The sequence below is a fragment of the Anolis sagrei genome, chromosome 4 (assembly GCF_037176765.1).
Source record: "Anolis sagrei isolate rAnoSag1 chromosome 4, rAnoSag1.mat, whole genome shotgun sequence".
Lineage (NCBI taxonomy): Eukaryota > Metazoa > Chordata > Lepidosauria > Squamata > Dactyloidae > Anolis > Anolis sagrei.
This window is the reverse complement of record NC_090024.1, coordinates 191,529,400-191,547,208: the sequence shown is the minus strand read 5'-3', so window position 1 is coordinate 191,547,208 and position 17,809 is coordinate 191,529,400. Positions and strand designations below refer to the sequence as shown.

At 41.3% G+C, this 17,809-nt stretch overlaps 1 long non-coding RNA gene across 2 annotated transcripts in view; it reads right to left on the bottom strand.

Moving 5' to 3' along the window:
* LOC132773659 (uncharacterized) overlaps positions 1-14,514 on the bottom strand; it is a 39,327-nt gene extending 24,813 nt beyond the window's left edge. Inside the window, exon 1 of one of the 2 annotated variants that reach the window (XR_009631335.2) lies at positions 14,430-14,514. This is a non-coding gene — a long non-coding RNA (uncharacterized lncRNA). Of the gene's footprint in view, positions 1-9,192; positions 9,316-14,429 lie in introns of those variants that run through there. The other variant, XR_009631336.2, reaches the window with a different exon arrangement.
* Between the last annotated feature and the right edge of the window lie 3,295 nt (positions 14,515-17,809).

Sequence of the window (17,809 nt, the reverse complement as noted above, 5' to 3'; positions counted from 1 at the left end):
CACGCCTCGCCTTTTTATCTCTCCAGAGCTGGGACACGCCAATTGGACCCCTGTCTCTCCCTGCCAGCCAATCAGAAAACTGTTGCCAGGGTAGGCAAGCTTTTGGCTGGCTGTTGAAAGAGGCCTTTTTATTCTGTTGCCAGGAGAGACAGGCAGAGAGGAGGTGCCTCAAACAACAGGCCTCCCTTCAGGGCTGGGAGTGGGCAAAGAGCCCTCCATCAACCGCTTGTCAGCTAGCCGGGCTCTTCCCAGCCTAAAGGGATGGGAGTTTTTGTGATGTCCCCATCCAGGGATGCCAATTGTGACAGGAGGGGGGCTGGCACAGAGCAAAACCACCCAACCTTCTGGGTACAGGAGAACCTTGCACTTTGGGCTCCCACCATCCTATTCCATGGACTCAAAATCACAACATGCCCAATTTGGCCTATCACTTTGGCAAATAGAAACTCAGGGTGTGTCTACACTCTAGAGCAGGTATGGGCAAACTTTGGCTGTCCAGGTGTTTTGGACTTCAACTCCCACCATTCCTAACAGCCTCAGGCCCCTTCCTTTTCCCCCTCAGCTGAGGGGGAAAAGGAAGGGGCCTGAGGCTGTTAGGAATGGTGGGAGTTGAAGTCCAAAACACTTGGACGGCCAAAGTTTGCCCTTACCTGCTCTAGAATCAGTGCAATTGGACACCACTTTAACTACCATGGCCTAGTGTTGCGTAGTTTCACAAGGTCTTTATTCTTCCCTGCCTTGCCAAACTACAACTCCCCTGATACCGTAGCATCGAGCCATCTGAGTCAAAGGGATGTCAAACTGCATTAATTGCACAGTGTAGATGCATCCTCAGTATCAAGTCTGTTCCCCACTCCTCTACACCTAGGAAATTGCACTACTTTTTCTACCAGTGCTACAACTCCTGTATTAGCCTCTTTCGCTCTCTCTCTCTCACACACACACACATACAATCTTTCTCTCATGCACAAATGCATGCACATACCTTTCTCACTCATGGACATACAATCTTTTTGTATGCACAAACACATACACACGCAAGCTTTCTCTCTCACAAATGCATGGACATACTCAATGTATTTGTTACCAATCTCTTGTCATAACTCAAAACAGAGTACAACATGGTAAAAATGGACAGATAAACTATTTAACTATTAAAATGCATATATTAAAATACACATAAACAATGACACTAATACTAATAAAATGTAGGTTAATAGTCACAGTTTAATACGGGTACTACCTTTCTCTCACCCACATGCATATATTTGCAGCATTTTTTCACACATGCATGTACAATTTTTTACACAGAAATGCATTCATGTACAATCTTACACAAATGCATGCAAGAACTATTTTTTGTATGCACAAACACATACACACAAAAGCTTTCTCTCACACAAATGCATGCACATACTCAATGTATTTGTTACCAATCTCATGTTATAGCTCAAAGCAGAATACAGCATGGTTAAAATGGACAGATAAACTATATAACTATTAAAATGCATATATTAAAATACAAATAAATAATGACACTAATACTAATAAAGTGTAGGTTAAAAGTTACAGTTTAAATTTGGGCACAACCTTTCACTCACGCACATGCATATATTTGCAGCATTTTCTCACACAAAAATATATGCATGTACAATTTTTCACATACAAATGCATTCATGTACAGTCTTACACAAAATGCATGGAGGAACAACCTTTCTCAAAGCTAAATCTCTGGGTAACAGCATGAGGTTGGGCAATGTACTCAGTGTTAGGGCAATGGATACCAGACAGTCTTGGCTGGAAGCAGATTGTTTATTTTATTAATGTATCGTATCAGAAGCAAACCAAGGAAATAAAAACTTTTGTATCCATGTTTGTTTTCCTCCCACTCAAATAACAACAGTTAATGGTGGTGCTCATCTCACATGGAATTGTTGCTCATGATGTGCCTACCCGGTCCTTCCCCCACTAACCCTGTCCTCAAGCTTTGCAAGGCGATTTCATTATGCTGTTGCATTTTCTCATAAATCCTTATTGTGCACTAGTTAGGATTGCCAGAGTGAAAGCTGAAGTTTGTTCCTGGCCCCATAAATGGTTGTGTAGAAGAGGAAATCTCAGCAACTGTTACTTGTTACTTGGTTGTGTGAGAAGAGACACCTACTTAAATTACCTCTCCTACACACCTATTAAAGGGACTAGAGCCATTCTCAGTTTTCATTCTATCATTCCTAGTATCTATGTGTAAAATGAATGGTTTATGAATACTTTTTAAAATCATACCTAAAATAAAACTTTGCAAAACTTTTTTTCAGTAGAAATACTGGGCTGAACCAAAATGACAGCATTATTCTGAAAAAAGCTGAATTGACACTGTGATATAATGCAGTTTGAACCGCATTGAACTGCATTATATGCATCTACACCAACCATATAATGCAGTTCAAATAAGAAAGTGCAGATTCTACTAAAGCTACTGAAGACCTCCCTCCTACTTCTCATCTTTTTTATTTTAAAAAAGCTATTGAATAATTTCTATCATTTGAGGATAATACGACCACCAACCCTGGTATCATGCTGCATCCATTTCATTGTGAAGGATATAAAAAGCAGGTTGACTTGCAGCCATACTGTCCAGTTACAAGGGCAGAATGCAAATAACTGCAGTAGTGGCAACTGCCACTACTATTGGTGAGCACCACTCCAAACAAACGACTGGAGATACAGAATTCCCTATTTCTACCATATAGTCACCAGGCAGTATTGAAAATGCCATTATTCTTTCTCAGGATCATATGTTCCAATGGTCACTATGTATTCTGGGATATTGCTTAGCACTATGTAACAGGAACAGAAACCCATCTTTCCGTTGCTCTGTTCAGCGGATATGCATGTGAGATGTCCAAAATAGATAGAAAGCACCAATGCATTGCTTTCTTTTCATTATCCTCTCTTCAAAAGAAGAAAATAAACTTTTGTTGTGAAATATGTTGCAGCAGCAGGATTTTCATAAACTGTTGTATGAACCGGAGTTTTGCACAAGAAAAATATAACATGTTAGAAGGTTTGCAGACTCAACTCTTCACTGGTAGATTGGGAACCTTGTTACAAGGCCCACCTGAGCTGTTCTGTCTCACTGGCTTTCACTGGCAAAAGGGAAAGCCTGTGGGGTGACTCTGTGTGCCCGTCCTCCCTCATCACACACAGACACATCACACACATCACATGGCATAAAGGCTGGCAAAACACAGCAACACATATTGCCCCATCACCCTTTCTGCCATCACACGGGCTTTTGGCATCAAAAGTGCGAGTAGCTCAGTCGAAGCTACCTGCATGGTGCTTTCCTCTCTGTACTGGAGGGTGAAGTGCCTTTCGGTGCTTCACCTCCACTTTGGGAGGAAAGTGGGCATGGCCTGCCACACGTTGTGTGATAGTGCATGGCAAGCCCTGTCAAAGCCACATGTTTTTACCCCATGTGAAGAGGTCCTAGGAGTCAAAGTGGGATTGAAGATGAAAGGGGGAGTAAATCTTCATGCAGCACTGGAAGTGACTAAAGCAAATGTTGGAAAACAATTTGAAGTAAGAAATATTGTGAAAAATAATTTATTTGACTACTCCTGCAGAAATCACATGGCGATTGAGAAAGTCACTACCATTGCAATTTCTCATAGCAATATGTTTTAAAGATTCTTCTACACAAATTTAGATCAGAGGGGGAGAATGGGATTAGCTTTCTTCATGTACAGAGGACCATAGCATATTTTAGGGATGCCAATGTAAGCCAAGGCTTAGAAGGTCATCTTCAGTATCTTTGGATCCCAAGCAGAATGAACCACACTATTGGCACCTTTTTTCACAAGTGGAAGTGCTGTTGGCCAGGTTTTGAGAGGATTTTTGTTACTTAGGACATGGCAGCCCAAAAACTGATTTTTTAAAAAAAATATTTTTATTGAACATTTTGCACATCAACACAAGGAAAGAGGGAGAACAATAACAAAGAGGATAGGAAAGTAGGAATCCCCAATACCCCCAAAAAAAGGAAAAAAGGAAAAAATCAAAGGGAAAAGAAAAAAAGGGGGGGCACAAAATAGGGCCCAAAAAACAAAAACAAAAACGAAAAGGAAAAAGAAAAAGAAAACACACCTAATCTATTCTAAAATGACTTCCACTCCAGCCTCGGGATCTTCTCTCATTTCTTCTAAAACTAACTTATATTTTCTTAACCTCTAATGTTTTTCTATATTTTCCTTTTCATAGTCATAGAAAAAAGTCCAGTCTGTTCTCTTTAATGGTTTCCCGGTATTTTTCTTCAACAAAAAAGTTAATTCATCCATATCTCTTATTTCTATAACCTTTTCCCTCCATTCGTCCATAGTCGGAATCTGTTCATTTTTCCAATATTTGGCAAAGATAATCCTTGCTGCTGTAGTAAAATATGTGAGTAATTTGTCTTCATTCTCATCCAATTTTAAGTCTGAGTCCGTAAAACCTAGTAGATAATATTCCGGCTTCTTTTTAAACTTCCTCTTGAATATCTTTTGTAGTTCTTCATGAATTAATGACCAGAACTTAGATGTTTCTCTGCATGTCCACCACATGTGGTAAAATGTGCCGGATTGTTCACCACACTTCCAACATTTGTCTGAGACATTTTTATACATGTGACTTAATTTGTTTGGGGTCAGATACCATCTATAGAACATTTTATACCAATTTTCCTTCAAGTCCATGGCATAAGTATATGTCAACTTTTTGTTCCATATTTGTTCCCATTCTCTAAATTGAATGGGCCTTCTCAAATTGTCCGCCCATTTAATCATACAAAAACTGATTTTTTACCCGAAATTACAATCCCTGGAGCTGAATGAAAAGCATATTCCTACTTCTCATTAATTAGCTCAGTGTTCGGACAAACGCACAGTGCCAAATGGGACTTTCAGTCAAACAGACTGCATGCAGACCATATCTTATACATTTCTCAGTCCAGTTGTATCTGTGTGTTTTACTACTCAATAGCATTTTGAGGGGGCTACCTTTTTTGTATCAGGGGAAAAGCATGGAATGAAAGGGTTCTATTCTCCTTCACTGACAGTATGGTCAAATTTTACTGCTTTCAGCAGAAGAAGACAACTCTGGCGGATCAAATATATAGTTTGGCTTACAATAGTTACTTAAACAAAACTTAGGGGTTTTATAATTTGCCTTATATTCAAACCACTAGATGTTACATCACCCAATTGCAGCAGCCAGAACACTCCTGGTCACAATAAAAAGAAGAGCATGCTTCCCTTTAAATGGCAACACAAAGGAGAGCTTAATTCAGCCCTCGTGGTTCTTTTTTATTCATTTTGCACACCAAAACCCATCTACTTTGCTAATTCCTTTAACCCCCATACTGTTCCTCAAATGGAATCTAGAATGAAAATCCAGCCCTTCTCAATCTCCCCCCGCCCCCCAGGCCAGGTTTTTTTTCTCAGTCTGGAATTGCATCTGGTCATCAAGCATGTTCTGACAATGCCATAATATTCCCCTTGCGTTCACCAAAACAATTATCGTCAAGAACTATATTTAGGCTTGAGGCTGAGCAAGAATTTCCCAGTCTCTGTAGCTTTCATTCATGCCTCCTCTTCTTTGTTTAACTGACCATCTGTCTCACTGTACTGTACGCCACGCATCATTATGCGCGAGCAGCTCGTGTGCCATAAATATCAAGTCCTGCTTTGTTTTGCTTTCAAAAAGACATGTTGGTGATCTATGCCGTGGCTCCAAAAGGGGCTTGCAAAGGACAAAGGCCCAGGACTGGCATCGCATGCGGGGAATTCTGTGCTGTTTTGGCTTCCCTCCATGATTATGCTTGACAAGGTCAGGATTCTGGCAGGCAGGGCTCATTTGTGCTCTTACCCTCCTTTAAATCTGGCTGTTTTTCACACTGACACCAGAAAAAAGGGGATCACCACTCTGGGTCCTAGCTCTGTTTGGGATTTGTCCTCCCCCTAATGCACAAGACACTCTGCATGGGAACGGTAGGGAGTGAAAAGACACCAACCCAATCCTGCTGGCTAGAAGCGTGTGTATATGCACTCCAGGGTTACCCTTGGAAACAGGGCTCCAGCTAACATCTGCCTCCCTGTCCTTTCACAGCTCCGAAGCAAAGAAAGGCAGGCAGACATTCTTCCTGCCCTTTTGTCTATTCTGCAGGCAGAGGTGTAATTTTTTTTAAAGTGAAGCACCCCACACAGTATTTTCTGGTTGTCACCATGAATGGTTCCTGCTACTCTACTTAATTGTGCATAGGTAAAAGATCTAGGGAAGTAGAGAAAGTGGCAAATTAGAAACACATACTGCTGGCCTGAAGTGTTCGGAGCACTTTTAATGCTTAAAAGTAGATTGTGATGCAGAGTAAATACAAAAATGTATGTATACAAACACACACACTGCTAATTCATAGCTATGATATGAATTGGCTAGAATTGTGAGTTTTCAAATGACACTCTTGCACATTATATCCCACATCAATACACATGTGCACACAAAAGCACAATAGGCTCAAAGGCACTTTAATGCTGCATGAAAAACCCCTCAGATTTCAATTTTTCTTTCTTCAGCTTCTGTTATACCAGCTCTCCAAAATGCCCTGTCAGCTATTTCAAACAATCTCCCCTTAAATCAACAGACGTGGGGGGAAATTTATGTATTTTTAGCCATCTTTAGCCTCTTCCATTTAAGCCTGTGGTTACAAGTATGATTGTAATATCTGTACATTAACTAGGCTACATTTCTCTTTCCCCCCCCCCCTCTCACACACACACACATGCACACACACACACATGGATCAAAGCCAGAAAATGGCACAGAGATTAGAAAAAGGACTGTGTATCACTGGTTATCAGCATAGCCCAAAAACGTTTGTGAGATGACTGCAATTATAAAACACTGAAAATGGGTATTTCAGATAAATATATTATGCTATCCTATATTATGTTGCAATTCTTATTCTTGCTACTGCTGCTTCATGGCAACTGCTAGTATTTCCCCACCCTGGAATTAGTCACTTTTAAGAACTTCACCCCAGTCCTCAGCCATAAAACAATTCAGTTTCCTCGGCACAGTGGCTGCCATTTGAGGCAAGTCAGTTTGCGCCTTGGCCTTTCGTCAACCCATTCCAAACTGATGAAAAATTTCCTTTATACTCCTCTGTCCAGCACTTCTATGCTTCTCTTCAAAATTGCAGTTTACAGTGAAATTGAAGAAAAATACAATTAAAACACAAAGCAAATATATGTGTTTAACTCACAATTAAATAAAAACAATTATATTTTTGGGTTTTTTTTTAAATGACACACACACAAATAAGTAGCCAGTGGCCCAAAACCTGTTTCAAGACAGGTAAGTTTTTATTACTTTTCTAAGGGGTCTGGGGGGTTGTGGGGAGGGGGTGGGCATTCCCACAGTTTACCGGTAAACTGTGAGAATGGTGTCTGTGAGAATGGAAATAGTGGATTTATCCCATGCCTCCCAAGAAGGTGCAGAATAAATCCACTATCTAATTAATTTGCCACAAACCAGGGTTTTCCTGGTTTTCCGGTGCAAAAGCCGGGTTGCAGCTAAACATAAAAAAAACCAAGATTATGGCAACAAGAATGATTGACAACTGGAAAATAGAGGGAGAAATTGTGGAGGCCGTGATAGACTTTGTATTTCTAGGTGCAAAGATTACTGCAGAGGCAGACTGTGGCCAGGAAATCAGAAGACGCTTACTTCTTGGGAGGAGAGCAATGTCCAATCTCGATAAAATAGTAAAGAGTAGAGACATCACACTGGCAACAAAGATCCGCCTAGTCAAAGCCATGGTATTCCCTGTAGTCACCTACGGATGTGAGAGCTGGACCTTTGGGAAGGCTGAGCGAAGGAAGATAGACGCTTTTGAGCTGTGGTGTTGGAGGAAAGTTCTGAGAGTGCCTTGGACTGCGAGAAGATCCAACCAGTCCATCCTCCAGGAAATAAAGCCTGACTGCTCACTGGAGGGAAGATACTAGAGACGAAGCTGAAGTACTTTGGCCACATCATGAGGAGACAGGAAAGCCTAGAGAAGACAATTATGCTGGGGAAAGTAGAAGGAAAAAGGAAGAGGGGCTGACCAAAGGCAAGATGGATGGATGGCATCCTTGAAGTGACTGGAATGACCTTGAAGGAGCTGGGAGTGGTGACGGCCGACAGGGAGCTCTGGCGTGGGCTGGTCCATGAGGTCACGAAGAGTCGGAGACGACTGAACGAATGAACAACAAGGGTTTTCCTGGTTTGTGGCAAATTAATTTGGGACTATCCAGAACGTTGTCTGGACAGCCCCTTCTTTATTGCGGGAGTTACCGCAATAAAGGTACTGTCTGGATGGGCCCTCGGACAACCCAGTTCAAAGCAGTTATTGTGGGATTTTCTGCCTTGATATTCTGGGTTATGTCTGTGTAGAAGGACCCTGGGTATTATTATTAGTAGTAGTAGTATTAGTATTATTATTTTTATTATTATTATCTTCTGAGTCTATATTGCCTTATAATACAGTTCAATGTGGATTTTATACAGCTGTGTGGAAGGGGCCCTAGTCAAATAGGCCATTCTACACTATGAGCAGACACATTTGCCCTTGGGTGTCAAATGCACTCAAAAGTCTAGTCTGAAGTAACCAAAGTGCTGTTACTGTCACTTCCCATATGTTAAAATTCTCCTTGAGTATATGAGATGAGAGGGTTGGGAAATAGACCCTTCATTATTGCTGAGAAGGAGAATTCCTGCAGAAATAACAGCTGAGAGTTCACTGAGGGTATCTGGCAGCGCCTTTGCTGAAAGAGTGCTTTGATCCCATCTCCTCTACCAGCAACTGCCAGGGACACTCCAAGCTGCCTTTAGGGAGCAACGAGATGTGGTTTCAGTGCATGAGTAATGCAAGCAAGACCAAAACAGGAGATAGGAAAGAAAGCCAATGTAGAAATTAGTGTAAAATTACAGGGATGTCTATTGAGCCAAGATTTGTAAGATATTAAGTAGCATTCAGAACAAGGAGAAAAGGTGGGTGTGTGGGTGTGTGCATGTTGTGGATGGTTCACATCAAGACTCCACAGCTAAAACAACATGCCTCATCTTTATAGTTGTTAGCACATCCAGTCTGTGCCTGCCTCTTCTACCCCCTTTTATTACCTTTCTTGCCTCCTAAAACTTGCCATCTCTCTCCAGGGTGCCTCAAGCCATTAGACCAGGAGGGAAGGGAGGTGATGCAAATCACAAGTAATTCCTTTCCTGTCTGGCTTTGCCTGGGCCGTGTGTGTGTGTGTGTGTGTGTGTGTGTGCAGTGGGGGGAGTCAATTAGTCTGCTATTACAACATTGGTCAATCAGGAGGAGGAGGAGGAGGTTGCAGCACAGCCCTTTAATCCAAAATCTTTGGCAAGGACGTTGACCGCAGCAGCTATTTTGCAGCTGCAAAATCAATCAAACTTTGTTGTATAATTTTTGTCCATTTTCAAAATAACAAAAATGATTTTTTTAAAAAAACACACACACAAACATATTGCTACATTATGAATTGGCAGGGATGACTTAATGCATAGCTTGCAATAAAGCCACACATTCTGAGTCAATGGGAAGGATTTAGTGTGACTGAACAATCTTGATTTTACAGCTTTTACCAGTTTGCAGAACAATTATGAAAGGGCAAATGTTTAAAAAATGATTAATCAGAATTCCATGAAAAGGTTTTTAAAATACGGGTGAAAACCCTTTTCACTGCATGTTACATCCTGCCACACAAGAAGGTGTAGGCGATAGGTATTACAATATGAATGTTTCCATAGTAATGTGCTTTGGCATTTTATACATATGAAGACTTGTGAACATCATGCCAACTAGACAATTGAGAACAGAAAAAAATAAAGAAGTGCATTAGGCCCTTTATTCTATCTGAATGTTCTTGAGGACATATTTGATACAACCTTGTTGTACTGGGTGCTATATGAGTGCTATTGTTTTAAACAAATGGATGTATGAAAATGCAAAATTGGATCAGCACTGGAGGAAGGGATTGTTTACCCATTGCAGACTCAACCAAAATCACACAATTCCTACCTGCTCTTCAAATTTTTAACTGTAATACTAGTGAGGGCCCTTCTCCCACTGTAAGCAACAAGTGCAGGATGGAATATTATTCTTATGACAACCACAGGAGAAGCGTTACAACTCGCCACTGTGCCATAGTTTTAATCTGGCTCAGACACTCCACCTATTGCACTAACTAGTGACTATGTATTGTGCCGGGGGAGGATTTCTCATTTAGTTTGTACCATGGACCCATGGGATTGACACCTTCTGAAGAACATAGTACAAGATTGTAGTATTGCATTCCTGTTTGTTTCAGTATCAGCAGAATCCATATCTTAATAAATCAAACCATGCATATGTCATTCTTGTGTATTCAGGGGTGCTTTGAATGCAATTTTCCTGCTTCTTCACAGGGGGTTGAACTGGATGGCCCAAGAGGTCTCTTCCAACTATGATTCTATGATTCTATTTGAAGGCAACTGGAATGCCCTCTCTGAATCCCACAACTGGAGGGAAAGGAGCTGCACCCGGAAACCTATAGATGTGCCTCTGTGCCCTGCGTGTTGAATTTTTGCAACAGACATGCATTCTGTTGTGCTGCTTTTGTGCTAAGACACAAAAGAGACGTGCACAAGAAGTGGAAAAAGGGAGAAATCACCAAAGAAGAATTCAAACAAATACCCAACACCTGTAGGGAAAAGGTCCGCAAGGCTAAAGCAAAAAACGAGCTCAGACTTGCCAGGGACATTAAAAACAATAAAAAGGGCTTCTATTCTTATGTCAGTAGAAAAAGGAAAAACAAGGAGGCGATAGGACCTCTTCAAGGAGAAGATGGGGCAATGCTGACAGGGGATAGGGAAAAGGCAGAACTACTTAATGCCATCTTTGCCTTGGTCTTCTCACAAAAAGAGAGTCTTCAACCTCAGCAAGATGGAGTGGATGAGGGATTGGAGGATATCCAACCCCAAATTGGGAAAGAAGTCATCCAGGAATACCTGGCCGCTCTTAATGAGTTCAAGCCCCCAGGGCCAGATCAACCACACCCCAGAGTATTGAAGGAACTAGCGGAAGTCATTTCGGAACCATTGGCAACCATCTTTGAGAGTTCTTGGAGAACGGGAGAAGTTCCAGCAGATTGGAGGAGGGCCAATGTGGTCCCAATCTTCAAGAAGGGAAAAAAGGATGACCCAAACAACTACCGTCTGGTCAGCCTCACGTCGATACCGGGCAAGATTCTGGAAAAGATTGTTAAGGAAGCGGTCTGCAAACACTTAGAAACAAATGCAGTCATCGCTAATAGTCAACATGGATTTATCAAAAACAAGTCATGCCAGACTAATCTGATCTCTTTCTTCGATAGAGCTACAAGCTGGGTAGATGCGGGGAATGCCGTGGATATCGCGTACCTGGATTTCAGTAAGGCCTTCGACAAGGTCCCCCATGACCTTCTGGCAAGAAAACTAGTCCAATGTGGGCTAGGCAAAACTACGGTGAGGTGGATCTGTAATTGGTTAAGTGGACGAACACAGAGAGTGCTCACTAATGCTTCCTCTTCATCTTGGAAAGAAGTGACAAGTGGAGTGCCGCAGGGTTCCATCCTGGGCCCGGTCCTGTTCAACATCTTTGTTAACGACTTAGATGAAGGGCTAGAAGGCATGATCATCAAGTTTGCAGACGACACCAAATTGGGAGGGATAGCCAATAGTCCAGAGGACAGGAGCAGAATTCAAAACGGTCTTGAGAGATTAGAGAGATGAGCCAAAACTAACAAAATGAAGTTCAACAGTGACAAATGTAAGATACTCCACTTTGGCAGAAAAAATGAAATGCAAAGATACAGAATGGGTGACGCCTGGCTCGAGAGCAGTACGTGTGAAAAGATCTTAGAGTCCTCGTGGACAACAAGTTAAACATGAGCCAACAATGTGATGTGGCGGCAAAAAAAGCCAATGGGATTTTGGCCTGCATCAGTAGGAGCATAGTGTCTAGATCTAGGGAAGTAATACTACCTCTCTATTCTGCTTTGGTTAGACCACATCTGGAATATTGTGTCCAATTCTGGGCACCACAATTCAAGAGAGATATTGACAAGCTGGAATGTGTCCAGAGGAGGGCGACTAAAATGATCAAGGGTCTGGAGAACAAGCCCTATGAGGAGCGGCTTAGGGAACTGGGCATGTTTAGCCTGAAGAAGAGAAGGCTGAGAGGAGATATGATAGCCATGTATAAATATGTGAGAGGAAGCCACAGGGAGGAGGGAGCAAGCTTGTTTTCTGCTTCCTTGGAGACTAGGACGCGGAACAATGGCTTCAAACTACAAGAGAGGAGATTCCATCTGAACATTAGAAAGAACTTCCTGACTGTGAGAGCCGTTCAGCAGTGGAACTCTCTGCCCCGGAGTGTGGTGGAGGCTCCTTCTTTGGAAGCTTTTAAGCAGAGGCTGGATGGCCATTTGTCAGGGGTGATTTGAATGCAATATTCCTGCTTCTTGGCAGGGGGTTGGACTGGATGGCCCGTGAGGTCTCTTCCAACTCTTTGATTCTATGATTCTATGATTCTATGAATCCTGCCTGGATATTACATAAATCTTAAGATGGGCCCATCAGTAGAAATACTTTTCTTAAAAACAAATGTGGGGCGGGGGGAGACTTCTTGGCTCTATATGACGAGGAAGATGGCGGGTACCTTTGGAGAAGCACTCCAAAATTTGATACTTCTGATGTGAGGAAAAGTCATGAAACCAGGTGACAGAGGACTAAAAGTTACTATCTATTCACAATTCCTCTCTTCACTTTACAAAATGATCACACACACACCCCACTGTCATCTGATAATGTTCATAATCAAGGGTTATATCAACAAACACATGCCACTTGCTGGATTCTGAAATCCTTTTGGCAATCCAATTTATTTCAGATACCAGCGAAATTCATCATAAATAAATTTCTGTGTTTAATGTATTGTTTCCCCAAGCTCCGGTGCTGAAGACACAGGTATGCAGTTTGGGAGTCCTCTTGCACTCAGCACTGAACCTGGAGTCCCGGGTAGCTGTGGTGGCAAGGAGGGACTTTCCATAATTAAAACTTGTGCATCAACTATGCCAATTCCTGGAGAAGCCAGATCTGGCCACTGTGGTCTATGCCTTAGTTACATACTGTCTGGATTACTGTAACACAATCTATGTGGGGCTGCCTCTGAAGTGTGCCCGGAAACTTCAGCTGGTCCAAAAAGCTGCAACCAGGTTGCTGACTGGAGCTGGCTACAGCGAGCAGAAAAACCCCCTGAAGCTCCACTAGCGGCCAGTCTGTTTCCAGGCACAATTCAAAGTGCTGGTTATGACTTTTAAAGCCCTAGATGGTTCAGGGTATTTGGGTGACCGCATCCCCTTGTACGAACCTGCCCAGGCCCCGATTTCTTCAGGAGATGTCCCTCTCTTGGTCCCACCTCCATCTCAAACCCAGTTGGTGAGAATGAGAGAGCGGGCCTTCTTGGTGGCTTCTCTATGACTCTGGAATTCCCTTCTTCCCAAGGAAGCCAGAATGGCCCCTCCCTGCTGTCTTCCTGGCAGCAGGCTAAAACCTTTTTATTCAGATCGGCTTTTAAAGAAGAAAGTTAATAAGAGTATTTGTTTTTCACTTTGAATATGTTTTAATGGATTTTAACTGTGAACTTTTATACTTTTTATATTTAGTTCTGTTTTAATGTTTGCGTATTTGTATATTTTAAATTGTATCTAATACTTTTATGTCAAGCCGCTTCCAGGAGAGATAAAGCGAGGTAGTTGTAATAATAATAATAATAATAATAATAATAATAATAACAACAACAATAACAACAACAATAATAATGCAATCTCCCCTCCTCTACATATTTGAGTTCATTAAAATGAAATAAGCAGGGCACCTCTTTGGAAGGGAAACTGGATTTTTTATAAAGTCAAGATCTGAAAGCTAATAATATCAAAGCCCTGCAACAATTGCCCCTTTTATAGAATTGTAGAGAGGCAAAATGATCTAAGAAAATGATGTTCATTGTTTAGTAAGGAGGTACAAAAAGTGGTTTCTCACACAAAGGAACAAACCCCCAAGATAAAAAGATATCTGGAAAGCATCAATTGGGCACCTTAAACCAAAAGGACTTTTGACACTGTAAATAAGAATTCTGAGTAATGGTAAAAGAATATAAATGACAATAGCAGACACACATACTGATGTGTGGCAATCCTGGCCAATGACCAGGCTCCTCATAGCATGGCAGATGTTCCTCCTACAAGGTTCTGAACAACATCATTGTGAAAGAGAAGCTCAGATTTCAAGAGACTGCACAATAAATCAACACTCACCATCAGAAGCAGCCAAGAAGAAGTTAGCAATCACATACTATGAACAAACAGAGCCAAGAGGAACTTTAAAATTTCCACACCTCTTCTGAACACATACTCATTGCCCACTCACCCCCCTCCCCACCCCCAAGATCCCCTTCCCCTAATAAAAAGCTGCCTTAAAGCACAAATCATGTATTTTATTTGGCTGTCTGCACTGGACAAATAAAGACCAGGCTGTTTTTTTCAATAAACTGCAATTTTATGGGTAGTTTTCATCCTCTTGGTCTGCAGTGCCTGGCTTTTCTTGGGTTTGGAGTTTAGGGGGCAACTGGGAGTAGAGCTGGTAACAATTTTCTTCTTGAGTCATCCTCACCTTTCCAGAATAGCACATACAACTTCACTCCCTCTAGCATTTTATTTATGTGCGTATGTATTCATTTAACTTATATTCTACCTTTCTACTAGGACTGGGAGCCAAAGCAGAGGACAACAAGACTACAACAGGGGAAGATAGAATCAAATGAAAGAATATAGTTTGTATGTATGTGCATCAAACAATAGTAGAGTCAATGCAGTTTTACACAGTTTTATACCTCATAGAAGTTATACATATTTAGTAAAACAAGTGGTTTGGTTGTTTTTCACAAAACATTATGCAAAAAAGGTATGCACAGAGTACAGTATGACACAACATTGAAGGTTGACCCTCTCACCATTGGAGATCCTGCCTTCATACCTGGTTCCCCCATCACTCTTTGGTTAAAAATAACTTTTATTAATTGTTTTAAGATTAACAAAGTAACAATGGGAAAATAAAAACAGTATAAATATAATGGAAAAAAAAACATGAAAGTTGGTGGCTAAAACACAACAACTTGAGAGAGAGAAAGTGGTTTACAAATACAAGAAAGGAAGGAAGGAAGGAAGGAAGGAAGGAAGGAAGGAAGGAAGGAAGGAAGGAAGGAAGGAAGGAAGGAAGGAAGGAAGGAAGAAAAAGAAAACAGAGTTATGCATTACTACTCACTAGAGATATATACATTCATACTCCTCAGAAATTGCTTACACACATTCAAGACTTTCTTCTTCTTTTTCAGTCTTAAGAAACATCGGTGCCCAGTGCCAAATATCCTGTTTGCTGTATCTCAGGATACATATGATTCATGGGCATAACATTCTCAGCAGCAATGATGGCACTGATGCCACAGAACGTCCGCTGCTGAGGTTTGTAGTTCTAACCTTGTGAAGACAGACTTCCTTCTGTGCAAAAACATGTGGCTCAAATCTACAGTTGTATGGGAAAACAGCTTGAGGAAAGAGCAGTTTGAAGCAGAAAAGAGGCAGGCAGAGGAATATTTAGCCAACTGTTTCCTTGGAGCAAATTCAGTCCTTCCTTTTTGGGTTCTGTCCCGGCCAGGCATAGGATTTGGAATGATATGTTATCAGAGAAGTTGAGTCAGCAGGTAAATTAAGTTAGGGCCCATCCAGACAGGCCCTATATCTCAGTATCTGATCCCAGGTTTTCTGTTTATCCCAGATTATCTGGCAGTTCAGACTCATATAATCCAGTTTAAAGCAGAAAACCTGGGATCTGACCCTAGGATACAGGGCCTGTCTGGAAGGGCCCTTAGACAACAAAACCATTTGGTTCTTTTTGTTAGTTCTGTTGATTAGGAGTATAGTTCTTGGAAGAAAGTCACATCGGGCCCTGCCACACTGCCCCTATATCCCAGGATCTGATCCCAGATTATCTGTTTATTCCAGGTTATCTGTCAATGGGGACTCATATATTCCATTTTAAAGCAGAGAATCTAAGATCAGATCCTGAGATAAAGGGTAGTGTGGAAGAGCCCATAGTCACTTGAAGAAAACTCATTTATACGAAGATGGACAATTCTTCTCTGTATCCCCAGTTAATGATAAGATTATCAGTAGCCCTTCAAAATTTGCATTTGAACCTTTATTGCTGGATTATTGGTTCTAACTGTTGGGAATGTTTGATACTAAATACATTTTCATAGAATCATAGTGGAGGAAGTCACTCCAAAGGCTACCAAGTCCAGCCCCTCACTCAATGCAAGTAATCCAGATAGAACATCCTCAACTGGTAGCTTTCTAGCCTCTTTATGAAGGTTGTTAGAGAAAAGTATCCCACTATCTCACTAGGTAATTGTTCCTGTGCTTAAACTGTTGTTATTGTCAAAAAGGTCCTTGTAATGTTAAATCCTGTAACTTACAAAGCTATTACATCTGCTTCTACTAGTCGGGGCTGCAGAAAATACTCCAGCACCCCCTCTCTGTAATAGCCCTTTAGATAGAGTGTAATCATGTCACCTCATAATCTCTTCACCAGACTGAATATGCCTAGCTCCCTCAACACTTCTTCATATGCTTCATTATATGTACCTCTTACGTATTTATTTTCCTTGTCATTCTTCACTGAACCTCCTCCAACATGTCTATATTATTCCTAAAATATAGTGCCCAGAACTGAATGTAGTACTCCTGATAAAGACTGACTAGTGAAGACTATTACTTCCTTTGTCTTAGAAACTACGGTCCTATTAAGGCAGACTAAATTTGTTGTCTTTGCTTCATCATCACACTTCTGGATTATGTTGAATGAGTAGCACTGTGCTAATGAATTGGGGATTGTAAACATAGTAGAACAAGAAATGGAACATATAAACACTGCAATTATCCATCATCCTTAAGTAATGTGGGGCAAGGCCACATTAAGTGGCCTTGACCCACATTACTGCTGGATCAGCTAGGGCTCGTATAATGACCATGGAACTGATCTGACTCCTCACCATAGCATCAAAAAGCAGCACCAAAACAAGACATGCCTCTAAGAAGAAATATAGAGATCTGCCGGAGCTGAGTTTCAGGAGACTCCTTGAATACCAAAATCTGCATGTATAATAACAAAGTAAATAGGTGCCCCTCATATAAAATAGCAAAATCAAAGTTTGCATGGCTTTGTAAAAATGTTTTAAAGCCATGGCTGGTTGATATAGAGTCAGTGGATAAGGAGGATAGACTATTATCTGTCACAAGGTTTGTAGTGTTATATCAGATTGTGCCACCCACGGTAACTATGCTTCTTCATTAGGGTTAGTGATAATCTGCACAAGGACTGACACAGTTTCCATGGGGGTCAGGTGTGTTGAGTCAGCACATCTAAGTCCCTGGTATCTCTCCATCAGCGAGCAAGCTCTGTCTCCCTCACCTCCTCCATGCAGACACATTTTAATCAGCTAGTATACTACCAATATCCTCCCAAAAGCATTCCCAAACTTAAATGAAAACATCTCTTTTTTATCTGGCAGCTGTGAGTGCCTGGGGATATAACAGAGTTTTGTTGACATTGTTTCCTATTAGGCAGATTTTTCTAAACA